This window comes from Anomaloglossus baeobatrachus, chromosome 8 (assembly GCF_048569485.1).
Source record: "Anomaloglossus baeobatrachus isolate aAnoBae1 chromosome 8, aAnoBae1.hap1, whole genome shotgun sequence".
NCBI lineage: Eukaryota > Metazoa > Chordata > Amphibia > Anura > Aromobatidae > Anomaloglossus > Anomaloglossus baeobatrachus.
Genome location: NC_134360.1, coordinates 107662874 through 107679656, shown reverse-complemented (window position 1 = coordinate 107679656; position 16783 = coordinate 107662874).

Here is a 16783-nt window from a genome sequence, read left to right as displayed (position 1 = left end):
TCTTCTGGCCTTGGGTGCTCAAAGATCTGTGCATCACTGCACACCACGGCCTCATGTGTGTTGGTGGGGTTGCACAGTGAGAGGCAAGAAAGGTCAAAGGGTCCCGTAAACAGTTCCTCAGAGTAACCTACTTTGGGGTTATATGTTTCCTTTGAATACTGATGTTGTGAGGAAGGAGGCTAGGCTGAGGATTCAATGGCGCAGCCTCTGGGCTACTCAAGTCTGTCTGTGTGTACCCTTTGGATTTGCTACTCGACAAGTAAATGGAGGCATTTTCTGCTAGCCAACTCGTTACCTGTTCGCACTGTTCAGGGCGCAAGAGTGGTTTCCCACGTGGAACAGAAAATTAGGATAGGAAGGTAGAGGTAGATAATGCAGGAACCTTTTCCGTTAGCTTGGTCACACTGCTTGGACAACCCCCACTGTCACTGCCACCTCATCTACGGCCCTTACTGGCTCTCTTTTCCATTTTTTGGGTTTAATTATTTGAAGGTGAACACTGTAGCATGACCTTTTGTACAGGCAGTAGAACAACACTGATGCCGGGTTAGTAAACTTGTGTTTTTAGTTTCCCAAGATAGCTGTTTCTGTAAAGGGTGCTTTACACGCAGCGACATTGCTAGCAAAAGCACTTACCCCCGTTGTTTGTGCATCACGGGCAAATTGCTGCTCGTGGCGTACAAAATCTCTAGTACCCATCACACGTACTTACCTTCCTAGCGACGTCACTGTGGCCGGCAAACTGCCTCTTTTCTAAGGGGGCAGTTCGTGCAGCGTCACGGCTTCGTCACACGGCAGGCGTCCAATTGAAGTGGAGGGGCAGAGAGCAGCCGCAGAAAGTCACGCCAACCTCATTGCTGGAGGACGTAGGTACGGTGGTGTTCATCGTTCCTGGGGTGTCACACGTAGCGATGTGTGCTGCCTCAGGAACGATGAACAACCTGCGGCCTGCACAAGCAACGACATTTGGGAAATGGACGACGTGTCAAAAATCAACGATTTGGTGAGTATTTTACATCATTAGCGGTCGCTCGTACGTGTCACACGCAACGACGTTGCTAATGAGGCCGAATGTGCGTCACGAATTCCGTGACCCCCAACAACATCTCGTTAGTGATGTCGTTGCGTGTCGTTGCGGGCCTTAAGTCTAAAAACGCAAGGTACCTTTATTGGACAACGTACCACTTGGAGGAGTCGATAAAGATGTTATGAATGTCTTTCATATCTTACTCCTGTAGCTCACATGAATTACTTTCGGTTTCACTCGGCCCGAAGCCGTGGGAAGCAGGAAATTAGCATATCTGCTGTTTAAAGCTGTATAGCTGTGATCAGCAGAGCGATCGGATTGGTGATCCATAAAGCCCCCTAGGGCAGTGATGGCGAACCTATGGCACGCGTGCCACCAGGGGCATGCTGAGCCCATTCTGGTGGCACGCGTGCTGTCGCCCAATTCTGCAGTTTTGATCTGCTAGTGCAGTGGCGCCGGCAGATCAAATCTGTGTTGGAGCGGAGCAGACATTTCTCCTCCGCTCTGACACTCCTCCTCTCCCAGGCTGCAGGTGTGTTGCCTAGGAGACGGAGGAGCGGCGCCGGCGCCGTCTGCTGGCCGCGTGGGAACTGAGGACCCAGCAGCGCACAGCGGGGGAGCGTGTGCAGGTAAGTTGTGTGTTGCGCTTTTTTTTTTTTTTTTATAACTCGTGTGCGGCAGTGCCAAGGTGGGGATGGGGGGGCAGTGCCAGCATGGGGTGGGGGAATGCACATGGCAGCGTGGGGTAGGGGGAACGCACATGGCAGCGTGGGGTGGGGGGGGAACGCACTTGGCAGTGTGGGGTGGCGGTGGGGGAACGCAAATGCCAGCTTGGGGTGGGGGAACGCACATGCCAGCATGGGGTGGGGGAGGGGGAACGCACATGCCAGCATGGGGTGGGGGAACGCACATGCCAGCATGGGGTGGGGGAGGGGGAACGCACATGCCAGCATGGGGTGGGGGAGGGGGAACACACATGCCAGCATGGGGTGGGGGAGGGGGAACACACATGCCAGCATGGGGTGGGGGAGGGGGAACGCACATGCCAGCATGGTGTGGGGGAACGCACATTCCAGCATGGGGTGGGGGAATGCACATGTCAGCATGGGGAGGGGGAACGCACATGCCAGCATGGGGTGGGGGAGGGGGAACGCATATGCCAGCATGGGGTGGGGACATGCATGCCAGGATGTGGGGGAAACATGCATGCCAGCATGGGGGGGACATGCATGCCAGGATGGGGAACAATGCATGCCAGGATGGAGGAAACATGCATGTGAGGATGGAGGAAACATGCATGTGAGGATGGAGGAAACATGCATGTGAGGATGGAGGAAACATGCATGCCAGGATGGAGGAAACATGCATGCCAGAATGGGGAAAACATGCATGCCAGGATGGAGGAAACATGCATGCCAGGATGGAGGAAACATGCATGCCAGGATGGGGAAAACATGCATGCCAGGATGGAGGAAACATGCGAGGATGGAGGAAACATGCATGCCAGGATGGGGAAAACATGCATGCCAGGATGGGGAAAACATGCATACCAGGATGGAGGAAACCATGCATGTCAGGATGGAGGAAACATGCATGTGAGGATGGAGGAAACATGCTTGCCAGGATGGAGGAAATATGCATGCCAGGATGGAGGAAACATGCATGCCAGGATGGAGGAAACATGCATGCCAGGATGGAGGAAACATGCATGCCAGGATGGAGGAAACATGCATGCCAGGATGGAGGAAACATGCATGCCAGGATGGAGGAAACATGCATGCCAGGATGGAGGAAACATACATGCCAGGATGGAGGAAACATACATGCCAGGATGGAGGAAACATGCGAGGATGGAGGAAACATGCATGCCAGGATGGGGAAAACATGCATGCCAGGATGGGGAAAACATGCATACCAGGATGGAGGAAACATGCATGCCAGGATGGAGGAAACATGCATGCCAGGATGGAGGAAACATGCATGCCAGGATGGAGGAAACATACATGCCAGGATGGAGGAAACATACATGCCAGGATGGAGGAAACATGCTTGCCAGGATGGAGGAAACATGCATGCCAGGATGGAGGAAACATGCATGCCAGGATGGAGGAAACATGCATGCCAGGATGGAGGAAACATGCATGCCAGGATGGAGGAAACATGCATGCCAGGATGGAGGAAACATGCATGCCAGGATGGAGGAAACATACATGCCAGGATGGAGGAAACATACATGCCAGGATGGAGGAAACATGCTTGCCAGGATGGAGGAAACATGCTTGCCAGGATGGAGGAAACATGCATGCCAGGATGGGGAAAACATGCATGCCAGGATGGAGGAAACATGCATGCCAGGATGGAGGAAACATGCATGCCAGGATGGAGGAAACATGCATGTCAGGATGGAGGAAACATGCATGTCAGGATAGAGGAAACATGCATGTCAGGATGGAGGAAACATACATGCCAGGATGGAGGAAACATACATGCCAGGATGGAGGAAACATACATGCCAGGATGGAGGAAACATGCTTGCCAGGATGGAGGAAACATGCATGCCAGGATGGAGGAAACATGCATGCCAGGATGGAGGAAACATGCATGCCAGGATGGAGGAAACATGCATGCCAGGATGGAGGAAACATGCATGCCAGGATGGAGGAAACATACATGCCAGGATGGAGGAAACATACATGCCAGGATGGAGGAAACATGCTTGCCAGGATGGAAGAAACATGCTTGCCAGGATGGAGGAAACATGCATGCCAGGATGGAGGAAACATGCATGCCAGGATGGAGGAAACATGCATGCCAGGATGGAGGAAACATGCATGCCAGGATGGAGGAAACATGCATGTCAGGATGGAGGAAACATGCATGTCAGGATGGAGGAAACATGCATGTCAGGATGGAGGAAACATGCAAGTCAGGATGGAGGAAACATGCATGCCAGGATAGAGGAAACATGCATGCTAGGATGGAGGAAACATGCATGCCAGGATGGAGGAAACATGCATGCTAGGATGGAGGAAACATGCGTGCCAGGATGGAGGAAACATGCCTGTCAGGATGGAGGAAACATGCCTGTCAGGATGGAGGAAACATGCATGCCAGGATGGAGGAAACATGCATGTCAGGATGGAGGAAACATGCAAGTCAGGATGGAGGAAACATGCATGCCAGGATAGAGGAAACATGCATGCTAGGATGGAGGAAACATGCATGCCAGGATGGAGGAAACATGCATGCTAGGATGGAGGAAACATGCGTGCCAGGATGGAGGAAACATGCCTGTCAGGATGGAGGAAACATGCCTGTCAGGATGGAGGAAACATGCATGCCAGGATGGAGGAAACATACATGGCAGGATGGAGGAAACATGCATGCCAGGATGGAGGAAACATGCATGTCAGGATGGAGGAAACATGCATGTCAGGATAGAGGAAACATGCATGTCAGGATGGAGGAAACATACATGCCAGGATGGAGGAAACATGCGTGCTAGGATGGAGGAAACATGCGTGCCAGGATGGAGGAAACATGCCTGTCAGGATGGAGGAAACATGCATGTCAGGATAGAGGAAACATGCATGTCAGGATGGAGGAAACATACATGCCAGGATGGAGGAAACATGCGTGCTAGGATGGAGGAAACATGCGTGCCAGGATGGAGGAAACATGCCTGTCAGGATGGAGGAAACATGCCTGTCAGGATGGAGGAAACATGCATGCCAGGATGGAGGAAACATACATGGCAGGATGGAGGAAACATGCATGCCAGGATGGAGGAAACATGCATGTCAGGATGGAGGAAACATGCATGTCAGGATGGAGGAAACATGCCTATCAGGATGGAGGAAACATGCATGCCAGGATGGAGGAAACATGCCACGATAGGGTACATTTACCAGGAAGGGGAACATTTACCAGGATGAAGGACATTTACCAGGAATGGGGTACATGCCGGGATGGGGGAACATTTACCAGGATGGAGGACATTTACCAGGAATGGGGTACATGCCATGATGGGGGAACATTTACAAGGATGGGCAATATGTCAGGATGGGGTACATTTACCAGCATGGGGGAACATGCCAGAATGGGTAACATTTACCAGGATGGAGGACATTTACCAGGATGGGGCCGTGATAGGGACAAATATACCAGAATGTAGGAAATATATATCAGGATGGGGGACATGTTTACCAGGAAGTGGCCGAGGAAGGGGACAGAACTACACAATGATGGGGAGGGGAGCCACTCGTACGTCTTTATGGGATTTCAAGATGTTCAGACTTTGAAATGTAGATGTGGATTACTCGGTGACATCTGATTGCATTCCAGGCTAAAATCTCTGTCTAATATGCTGCAATTTTTTCCAGAAAGATCAATCCAACTGCTGTGTCTGGAAAGGGCAGGGGCTCAGCTTCAATGTGTGGTAAGCACGCATGAGCGTGATGCCCCCTGCTGAAGAGAAGAGAAGACGGCAAAGGTAAGGTTACAATTAATTATTTACATAATAGGATTGGTTGGCACTTCGGAAAAAAAATTGGGTTTAGGGCTACAGTTTGGGCACTCGGCCTGTAAAAGGTTCGCCATGACTGCCCTAGGGGGACTAGTAAAATAAAAAAAGTAACAAAAAAAAAAAGTTTTCAAAAATTAAAAAAAAAACAAAAAACTTAAGTTCAAATCACCCCCCTTTCACCCCATTGAAAATTAAAGGGTTAAAAAAAAAATAATATACACATATTTGGTATCGCCGCGTTCAGAAACGCCCGATCTAGCAAAATCTAAAATCAATTAATCTGATCAGTTAACGGCGTAGCGGCAAAAAAATCCCAAACGCCAAAATTACGTTTTTTGGTCGCCACAAATTTTGCGCAAAATGCAATAACAGGCGATTAAAATGTAGCATCTGCGCAAAAATGGTACCATTAAAAACGTCAGCTCGAGACGCAAATAATTAGCCATCACTGAGCCATAGATCCCGAAAAATGAGAACGCTATGGGTCACGGAATATGGCGTAAAATGTGCACCACTTTTTTCCGACAAACTTCCAATTTTTTTAACCCTTTATATAAAAATAAACCTATACATGTTTAGTGTCTACGAACTTGCACTGACCGGAGGCATCACACCCACACATCACTTTTACCATATAGTGAGCACAGTGAATAAAATATCTTAAAAACAATAGTGCTATAGCATTATTTTTGCAATTTTTCTGCATTTGGATTTTTTTGCCATTTTCTAGTACACTATATGGTAAAACATATGGTTTCATTTAAATGTACAGCTCATTCCTCAAAAAATGAGCCCTCATTGACTGAAAAATAAAAAAGTTACGTCTTTCGGAAGAAAAATGGCGAAAAAAAAAACGGAAATCGAAAAATCGTCTGGTCGTGAAGGGGTTAATTAAAAATTTGTAGCACTGAACACTTTGTTTTAGTAGCAGCAGGCCACTATCTAAGTTCTGTAAGATATGAATTAAACACCAGGATGCTAGGTTGGTGCTATGATGGTATATGGCTTCAGGCAGAACTACAGGCCATGTCAGCAATTTTTTTTTTTTTTTTTACACTTACACTAGATTTTTTCAGCAGTAGGGCACTCTGGAGTTTATGTACGCTATGAAGCCAACACAAGGACGCAACTGTGCTGGTATGAATTGAGATGGTGGCTAACAGGCACTACACCTGAAACCGTTCTTTTGGAAATTTTGGGACCTTTTTTAGGAATTTGCAATACCTATCCCTAGTAGAAGAGACACAAGGGCTACAGCAGTGCTGGGATTGTTGAATAAGTAGTAGCAGATGTCAAGACAGCTTTAAATCTCTCCCTGCCTCTGAAAAAGCTCTCCCTATATCAGACACTGCACTAACATGGGGCTGGGGAGGACCTGGGGAGGGGGCTGGGGAGGACCCAGCGGTCATTGTACACATTGGCACAAATGACAAAGTTAGAGGTAGGTGGAAGGTCCTTAAAGATGATTTCAGGGAATTAGGTTGTAAGCTTAAAGCATGGACCTCAAAGGTGGTATTTTCGGAAATACTACCTGTGCCACGAGCCACACCAGAGAGGCAAAGTGAGATCAGGGAGGTTAACAGGTGGCTCAGGAATTGGTGTAGGAAAGAGGGTTTTGGGTTCCTGGAGAATTGGGCCGACTTTTCAGTTGGCTACAGATTCTATGCTAGGGATGGGCTGCATCTTAATGGGGAAGGTGCAGCTCTGCTGGGGCAGAAAATGGCTAGAAGGTTGGAGGAGTGTTTAAACTAGGAATGGGGGGCGAGGGTATTCACTTTATAGAAGGGGAATGTAGTGCAGATAGTGACCAGGGAACAAGTAATGAAATTGGGGGTGGTACGGGGGGAAGGGTTAGAACAGTTAATACAGTAAGCAGGAATACAGGTACAGAGTCATACGTAACGTGCATGTACACTAATGCCCGAAGCCTCACAAATAAGGTGGAGGAATTAGAATTAATATTGTTGGAAGAAAATTATGATATAGTGGGGATATCAGAGACATGGCTGGATGAGAGCTATGACTGGGCTGTTAATTTACAGGGTTATAGCCTATTCAGGAATGACCGTACAAATAAGCGAGGGGGAGGTGTGTGTCTATATGTAAAATCATCCTTAAAACCCATCCTGCGTGACAACATATGTGAGGGTACTGAGAATGTAGAGTCCCTATGGGTGGAGATAAGGGGGGGGAGAATGAATAATAAAATACTGATAGGGGTGTGTTATAAGACGCCGAATATTATGGAAGAGGTAGAGAATCTCCTCATAAAGCAAATTGATAAAGCAGCGAGTCTCGGAGAGGTAATTATTATGGGGGACTTTAACTATCCTGATATAAATTGGGGAACAGAAACTTGCAGTTCTAGCAAAGGAAATAGATTTTTGATAACAATGAAAGATAATTACCTGTCACAAATGGTACAGGACCCCACAAGAGGGGGAGCACTACTAGACCTTGTACTAACCAATAGGCCAGACCGCATATCAAATATACAAGTTGGGGGTTACTTGGGGAATAGTGATCACAAAATAATAAGTTTTCATGTATTCTTTAGTAAGATGTCTAGTAGAGGGGCTACAAGGACACTAAACTTCAGGAAAGCAAATTTTAAACGATTGAGAGATGATCTTAGTGCAATAAACTGGGATGATGTACTAAGTAATAAAAGTACACAAAGCAAATGGGAGACTTTTATGAGCATCCTGAATAGGGCTTGTGCAGAAAATATACCCTATGGGAACAAACATGCTAGAAATAAGAGGAAACCCCTATGGCTAAATAAAGCTGTAAGGGAAGCAATAAAAGAAAAACAGAAAGCCTTAAAAGAATTAAAGAGGGTAGGTAGTGATGAGGCATTATATAATTATAGAAAATTAAATAAAATATGTAAAAAGCAAATTAAGTTAGCTAAGTTTGAGACAGAGAGACTCATTGCGAGAGAAAGTAAAAATAATCCTAAAATATTCTTTAACTACATAAACAGTAAAAAACTGAAAAGCGATAGTGTTGGCCCCCTTAAAAATAGTCTTGGTGAAATGGTGGAAGGGGATGAGGGTAAAGCCAACCTGCTGAATGACTTTTTTTCTACGGTTTTTATACAAGAAAATGCCATGGCAGATGACATGACCAGTGATACCATAAATTCACCCTTGAATATTACCTGCTTAACCCAGCAGGAAGTACGCCGCCGCCTCGAAATCACTAAGGTTGACAAATCTCCGGGCCCGGATGGCATACACCCCAGAGTACTACAGGAATTGAGTTCTGTGATAGATAGACCATTATTTTTAATCTTCTCAGATTCCTTAATAACAGGGTCGGTACCGCAGGACTGGCGCATAGCAAATGTGGTGCCAATATTCAAAAAGGGGACAAAAACTGAGCCGGGAAATTATAGGCCGGTAAGTTTAACCTCTACGGTTGGTAAAATCCTTGAGGGTTTCTTGAGAGATGCTATACTGGAGTATCTCAAGAAAAATAACCTTATGACAGAGTATCAACATGGGTTTATGAGGGATCGATCCTGTCAAACTAATTTGATCAGCTTCTATGAAGAGGTAAGTTCAAGCCTGGACCAGGGAAATGCAGTGGATGTTGTGTATATGGACTTTTCAAAAGCTTTTGATACGGTGCCACACAAAAGGTTGGTACATAAAATGAGAATAATGGGGATAGGGGAAAATATGTGTAACTGGGTTAAAAACTGGCTAAGTGATAGGAAACAAAGGGTGGTTATTAATGGTGCGCACTCGGACTGGGTCTCAGTTCATAGTGGGGTACCACAGGGGTCAGTATTGGGCCCGCTTCTTTTCAACATATTTATAAATGACCTTGTTGGGGGCATGCGGAGTAGAATTTCAATATTTGCAGATGATACTAAACTCTGCAGGGTAATCAATACAGAGGAGGATAATTTTATATTACAGGGAGATTTATGTAAATTGGAGGATTGGGCTGAGAAGTGGCAATTGAAGTTTAATGTAGATAAATGTAAGGTCATGCACTTGGGTAGAGGAAATAACATTTATGATTATGTACTTAATTGTAGAACACTGGGTAAAACAGACACAGAAAAAGACTTGGGTGTATGGGTGGATGGTAAACTTCACTTTAGTGGACAGTGTCAGGCAGCTGCTGCCAGGGCTAATAAAATAATGGGATGTATTAAAAGAGGTATAAGTGTTCATGAAAAAAATATACTTCTACCTCTGTACAAGTCACTAGTGCGACCGCACTTAGAATACTGTGTACAATTCTGGTCACCGATATATAAGAAGGACATAGCTGAACTGGAGAGGGTGCAGAGAAGAGCCACCAAGATTATTAGAGGAATGGGTGGGCTGCAATACCAAGACAGGTTATTAAACTTGGGGTTATTTAGTTTGGAAAAACGAAGGCTTAGGGGGGATCTAATCACAATGTATAAATATATGAGGGGACAGTACAGAGACCTTTCCAAAGATCTTTTTACACCTAGGCCTGCGACTGGAACACGGGGGCATCCGCTACGTCTTGAGGAAAGAAGGTTTAATCATAATCACAGACGAGGATTCTTTACTGTACGAGCAGTGAGACTGTGGAACTCTCTGCCGCATGATGTTGTAATGAGTGATTCACTACTAACATTTAAGCAGAGCCTGGACGCCTTTCTTGAAAAATTTAATATTACCAGTTATGTATATTAGATTTTATGACAGGGTATTGATCCAGGGAACTAGTCTGATTGCCGGATGTGGAGTCAGGAAGGAAATTTTTTCCCCATTGGAACTTGTTTGCCACATTGGGGGTTTTTTTGCCTTCCTCTGGATCAACATGTTAGGCTACGGGTTGAACTAGATGGACTTAGAGTCTCCCTTCAACCTTAAAAACTATGATACTATGATACTATGAACATACCGTATGCAGCACTAAGAGGATTTTTTTTAAAAATGGATCTCTCTCACCTAACAAAGCACTGCACTAACACTGGCCCTATAGCTGGGTCCGCATTCACTGTTTTGCAGCCTGGCGATTTATGGAGCTGCTAGCAGCTACTGACTATGGGCTTCAGCCTTTAGAAGGACTATTTAGGAGTTCGCAGCATGAATGCTATCACTTACAAGGCACTGCACTGTCACTGGCCCTATAACTGGGTCCGCATTCACAGATTTACGATCTGGCGATTTATGGATCTGCTAGCAGAAAATGGACACTGTGTCCAGCCCTTAGAAGGACTAATTATTAGTTGAATCTACGAACTCTCTCCTGCATATGTGAAGCCCCACAGGTGTTGTGTCGGTGCATACCTTCAGGGACTCCACGTAGCTGGTGCTGGTCACAGGTAGGGAATCTTCGGTTTTGATCGTGACGCCACTCTCAGTATTGCGGCCAGTAGGGACCGCCACTGCAGGTTGAGGGTCGCCTGGGGCTGATGGTGTGTGCAGTTAGTTGGAATAGCCTCCTGAGAGTGAGGCAAGCCCCAGGGCCCGGTGTAGGTTTGTAGTACCACAAGTCGCAGAATGACTCACACAGGCAGAACTGTCTTTCAAGGGCTTTACTCACTTTTGATGGCAGGGTGAGTAGCCCGGGCGTAGCTGGGATGAACCAGATGGGAACCAGGTATCCTTCAGGCTGACTTTATGAGGGTGACTACTGACTCGCCTTCCTTAGCCCTTGGTGGTTTGGGGTGACCCCGACTTTGAGTCCCTATGGGGGTCACCCAGGGAAGATGCTGCAGCCTCTCTCCCCCTTTTGTTTGCCGTTTGCTTGTTCCCCGGACCAGGCCACTCCAGCTGCTTGCCTCCTGTGACCTATGGGCCCTCACTGCGGTTACGTGGCTGCGGCTTTTGTGGTGTTGTGGTGTGGGCTTTGAGAGCCCCACACCGGCAGGTTTAGCAGAAGAAAGCTGGATCTATCTTCGCTTCGGGATCTGCCGCCCGGTTGGGCCTGGTGCTCTCTAGCAGTCTCCTTACTTCCCACTCCGTGCTTTCTCTCTAGCTGAAGCTGGCTTTCAGGTAGCACTCCTAGTTGACCGTTCTCCCCCGTCAGTAGCCACTGCGCGGGCGCTGTTAGACAGCAACAGCCCCACAGGTCTGCTCCTCACTGAGCCCTCTGGAGTTCTCTGCTCTAACTGACTCACTGCTCCTCCTCTCCTGTTCTTGCCTACGCCACCTAGCAACCAGATGCTCTTACCACACCCCTTGAGAGGAGATGGAGGCTTTTGGCCCCCTCCACTATTCCAGTGAAGGTCAAGGCTTTTCCCCCTCCTGGGATCCCCAGGGGTCCTCTCATGGGTACATGTGTGAGACCTGATCACTATGCGCCTGTGTACCACACCCCGGTCAGCCTTCTGGATTACCTGTATTGTACTGTCCCCAGCATGGGTGCAGTACTCAGTGGTGCCTGACCAGGTCAGGGGCGCCACATTCCCCCTTAGTTATCACCAGCACGTCCTCGGGCTGCAAGACAACATTTTAAAATGCATAAAACATTAAAACATGTAAAACATTTTTAAAAGCACCAGGTACCATACATCACCACCCTCCACCCACAAGTCCGTTAACCCACCCAAAACCCTCTCACGTTGGCCGCGACTTCAGCCACTTCTGGCAGGATGTAGAGGCGGCTTACATGGGCTGGTGGTTTCAGGGTATACCTGGCCTGGTGGATCCGCGCCTTCAGCCTCTTCTGGCAGGATGCAGAGGCGGCCTCCACAGTTGGTGCTGACCAGGTACCCCCTTTGTGGTGGTGAGCCAAGGCCCCATAAACAGGCGTGCTCTCTGGTTGCAGGTGAGCCAAGGCCCTATATACGGACGGGCTCCTCCTGGTTGCAGACGAGCCAAGCCCCTAAACAGGCTGACTCTGGTGGCGGTGGTGCCCTCTGGTGTAACTATTTACACTGCGAGAGTTTGTGGCTATAGCCAGTTCATAGCCTTAAGGTTTATGGTTTTCTCACAATAGTTTTTGTGGGCACATTACTTGAACTTGAACGTTGCAAAACAAAACTTTTCAAAACTGGTCGAAACAGTAACTTCTTTCTTTACTTTACTTTACTCTACTCCTCTTTACCAGGGCTTGGGCCTGTTGGGCTGCGGCACCTGCTGCTTTCTTGCTCTTTGTCGTCGTCTGAGGTAGTTTCATCTGTAGGTTCCTTGTCTTTTCTTTCTTGATCTTCATCTGTGTCTTTATCTCTGTCTTTTCTTTCTTGTAGCATGGGGTGGCTGTAAGGTTTGCTGGAGCATAGTGCTACGTCAAGCGCGTACAGTCCTCTTTCGCCTTCATGCATAGTGAATTGTACTGAATCCCCCATCTTTAGGTTTCTGCCAGGGTGTCCTCTAGGCAGATGAGCGCTCACATCTCTTCTGTTGACAAATATCCCTTCTTTGATACCAGGGGCTACAATAAAGCCGTATCCGCTTTTCAAGTTGAAATCCTCCACTACTCCTCTGCAAAGGGGTCCTCTGACCTGGGCTCTGGACCTTCTCAGTAACCTTTTCTCCTGTAGGTCTCTGGCTGCAACTTCTCTCTGCTCTGGAGACTGTGGTGCAGGGGACAGCGTTGTTCTATTGCGACGCCTTGTCTTGCGGCCTGAACTCTGCGTGGTACAGCTTGCAAACTCCCAGGTGAGACTTTTAGGCAGATCTTCGTCAGCGGACGGTGTCAGGTCTTCCTCATCCCAACGGGAATAGGGCAACATCTCCGGCTCTGAGTATAGATCCACTGCTGGTGGCTCCGGAGTCAGCTCCTCAGCTTCCTGGCCTCCTCTCCCCCTTAGTTCTTCGCTGCACTCTGGTTGTGGTAGCGCTGGAGATGAGTGGTCCTCAGCTGGTCTGGGCGGTGGACTCTCTGGCGCGGCTGCAGGGGTTGCCTGAATCTCCTTGGGGGTATGCGGAGGGAGCAGATACCGATCCACCATCTCTTGTGGGAACTGGGCCTCTAGGTCAGCCTTCAGCTTCCAGTATTCGGGGTCCTCTCCTATCAGGGTCTTCCTAGCAGGGACCTCTTTGGACTGGGGAGCGGTGTCTGCTCTGGCCTTGCAGGCCGGGGTAAATAATGAGGTAATCTCTTGGCGGGCCGCGCCTGGCATGGCGGCGGCCTGGTCTTGGCGGGCCGCGCCCTGGATGGCGGCGGCCTGGTCTTGGCGGGCCGCGCCCTGGATGGCGGCGGCCTGGTCTTGGCGGGCCGCGCCTGGCATGGCGGCGGCCTGGTCTTGGCGGGCCGCGCCTGGCATGGCGGCGGCCTGGATCAGTGTCGCTGTTGCAGGGGGCTCTGTGCAAGCTGGGCTGGACGTCGCTGCAGCAGTCTGGGCCTGGCGGGCCGCGCCTGGCGTGGCTGCGGCCTGGTTCAGCACCTCACTTGCGGCGCGGACGAGCGTTGCTGCGGCGGTGGGGTCTCGGCGGGCCTAGCAGGGCGGCGGCCTGGGTCAGCGTTACGCCTGCGACGCGGATGAGGGTCGCGGTGGCAGCCGGTTCTTTGCGGGCCGGACTGGGCGTTGCTGCAGGGACCGGGTCTTGGTGGGCCGAGCAGGGCATCGCTGCGGCCGCTGGAGCTTGGAAGGCCGCACCTGGCGTGGCTGCGGCCTGCTTCAGCGTCGCCGCACCGGACGCCTCTTCGGGGACCGCGGGCGTGGCAGCAGGGGTCGGGGCACTTGCGCTGGCCGGGGCATCACTCGACTCACCCACCGGTGGCAGCATCGGGGTCTGCGTCATCGCCGTCCTGTCTGGCACTCGGCGCGCGGCTCTCCTTTCATAGGCCCGAACCGCCGCGGTCATCTCCAGCATTTCCATTCGTTCTTCCCGGATCTGCTCCACAACCCGGTTCTCCAGTCGGTCGCAGAACTGGGCCAGCTCCCGATACCACCAGGCAGCGGAGCCCGGTTCTGGATTTCTGCGGTCAGACGCCATTTCTTCTGCGCCCTCTTCTGCACGACTCTCCAGCTGTGGACTCGCCGTTGCCTCAGATAGCAAGCTGCTCAGTTTCTGCTCTGCCTCTTTCAGCAGCTCCTCTCCCAGCAGCAGGCTTGTGGCTCTCTTTCCTTCCCGCCGTCTCTGGACGCTTCCACTCTCATAGCTGGCAAGGTCCGAACTCTGCAGGGGATCTCTGGGTAGCCACACCTCTTCGTGGGCGGTAACTTCTTCCAGCGCGGGCTGCTGTTGTTTTTCAGCGCGCTTTTCATGGTGGCAATATGGCGGCGCTTCCAATTTTTCAAGCGGACCGCCCAGGCACATGGTCACCTGTCTGAACAGGTCTAGTCCTTATCCTGTTCGTGACGCCAGATGTGAAGCCCCACAGGTGTTGTGTCGGTGCATACCTTCAGGGACTCCACGTAGCTGGTGCTGGTCACAGGTAGGGAATCTTCGGTTTTGATCGTGACGCCACTCTCAGTATTGCGGCCAGTAGGGACCGCCACTGCAGGTTGAGGGTCGCCTGGGGCTGATGGTGTGTGCAGTTAGTTGGAATAGCCTCCTGAGAGTGAGGCAAGCCCCAGGGCCCGGTGTAGGTTTGTAGTACCACAAGTCGCAGAATGACTCACACAGGCAGAACTGTCTTTCAAGGGCTTTACTCACTTTTGATGGCAGGGTGAGTAGCCCGGGCGTAGCTGGGATGAACCAGATGGGAACCAGGTATCCTTCAGGCTGACTTTATGAGGGTGACTACTGACTCGCCTTCCTTAGCCCTTGGTGGTTTGGGGTGACCCCGACTTTGAGTCCCTATGGGGGTCACCCAGGGAAGATGCTGCAGCCTCTCTCCCCCTTTTGTTTGCCGTTTGCTTGTTCCCCGGACCAGGCCACTCCAGCTGCTTGCCTCCTGTGACCTATGGGCCCTCACTGCGGTTACGTGGCTGCGGCTTTTGTGGTGTTGTGGTGTGGGCTTTGAGAGCCCCACACCGGCAGGTTTAGCAGAAGAAAGCTGGATCTATCTTCGCTTCGGGATCTGCCGCCCGGTTGGGCCTGGTGCTCTCTAGCAGTCTCCTTACTTCCCACTCCGTGCTTTCTCTCTAGCTGAAGCTGGCTTTCAGGTAGCACTCCTAGTTGACCGTTCTCCCCCGTCAGTAGCCACTGCGCGGGCGCTGTTAGACAGCAACAGCCCCACAGGTCTGCTCCTCACTGAGCCCTCTGGAGTTCTCTGCTCTAACTGACTCACTGCTCCTCCTCTCCTGTTCTTGCCTACGCCACCTAGCAACCAGATTCTCTTACCACACCCCTTGAGAGGAGATGGAGGCTTTTGGCCCCCTCCACTATTCCAGTGAAGGTCAAGGCTTTTCCCCCTCCTGGGATCCCCAGGGGTCCTCTCATGGGTACATGTGTGAGACCTGATCACTATGCGCCTGTGTACCACACCCCGGTCAGCCTTCTGGATTACCTGTATTGTACTGTCCCCAGCATGGGTGCAGTACTCAGTGGTGCCTGACCAGGTCAGGGGCGCCACACATACAATACACATACCTCCCAACTTTGAAAGCATGGAAAGAGGGACAAAGTTTGCGTCGCGCAGAGCGCTCCGCGGCAAATGTTTAGGCCACGCCCATGACCACGCCTCTAACCACACCCAGTCAGCAGTGACAATCATTGTTTTAGAAACAATAATTAAAGAAATATACATAGATTTATTTCTAAGTAGTAAATTAAAATATAAATGCAAACTTGGCAGTGTTACTTTTAAACTAGAATATTTTAGACCACAAAATTCTGTTTTAAAGCAGATCTTTCCCCTAAATCTGCCCCATGTACAAAACTGCAGACTTCATGACAGAACCGCTCTTTTAGATAAAATATCTGTAATACTGTGCTTTTGGTTAATGGGAGGAATTAGTGAATACGGGCGACTTAAGGCCCTGTCACACACAGAGATAAATCTGCGGCAGATCTGTGGTTGCAGTGAAATTGTGGACAATCAGTGCCAGGTTTGTGGCTGTGTACAAATGGAACAATATGTCCATGATTTCACTGCAACCACAGATCTGCCAAAGATTTATCTCTGTGTGTGACGGGGCCTTTACTGTTCTGATTGTTCAAATTGTGGAGACACGGTGGTCAGTGGGTGCTCTCGTCCGCTGATCCAGTCGCCTTTAAAAAGACAGCGTGGCCCAGGGCTCAACCCAACTGAACGCCTGACATCCTTAATCCCTCCCTCTCTTCCTCAGCTGTGATCCGATTGCAGGGTCAGATCACAGTGTAATGGCTCACGCTCACAGCACAGCAGGAGCCGAGGGTCATTAACATATCGCATCACATGTGATATGCCAGTGT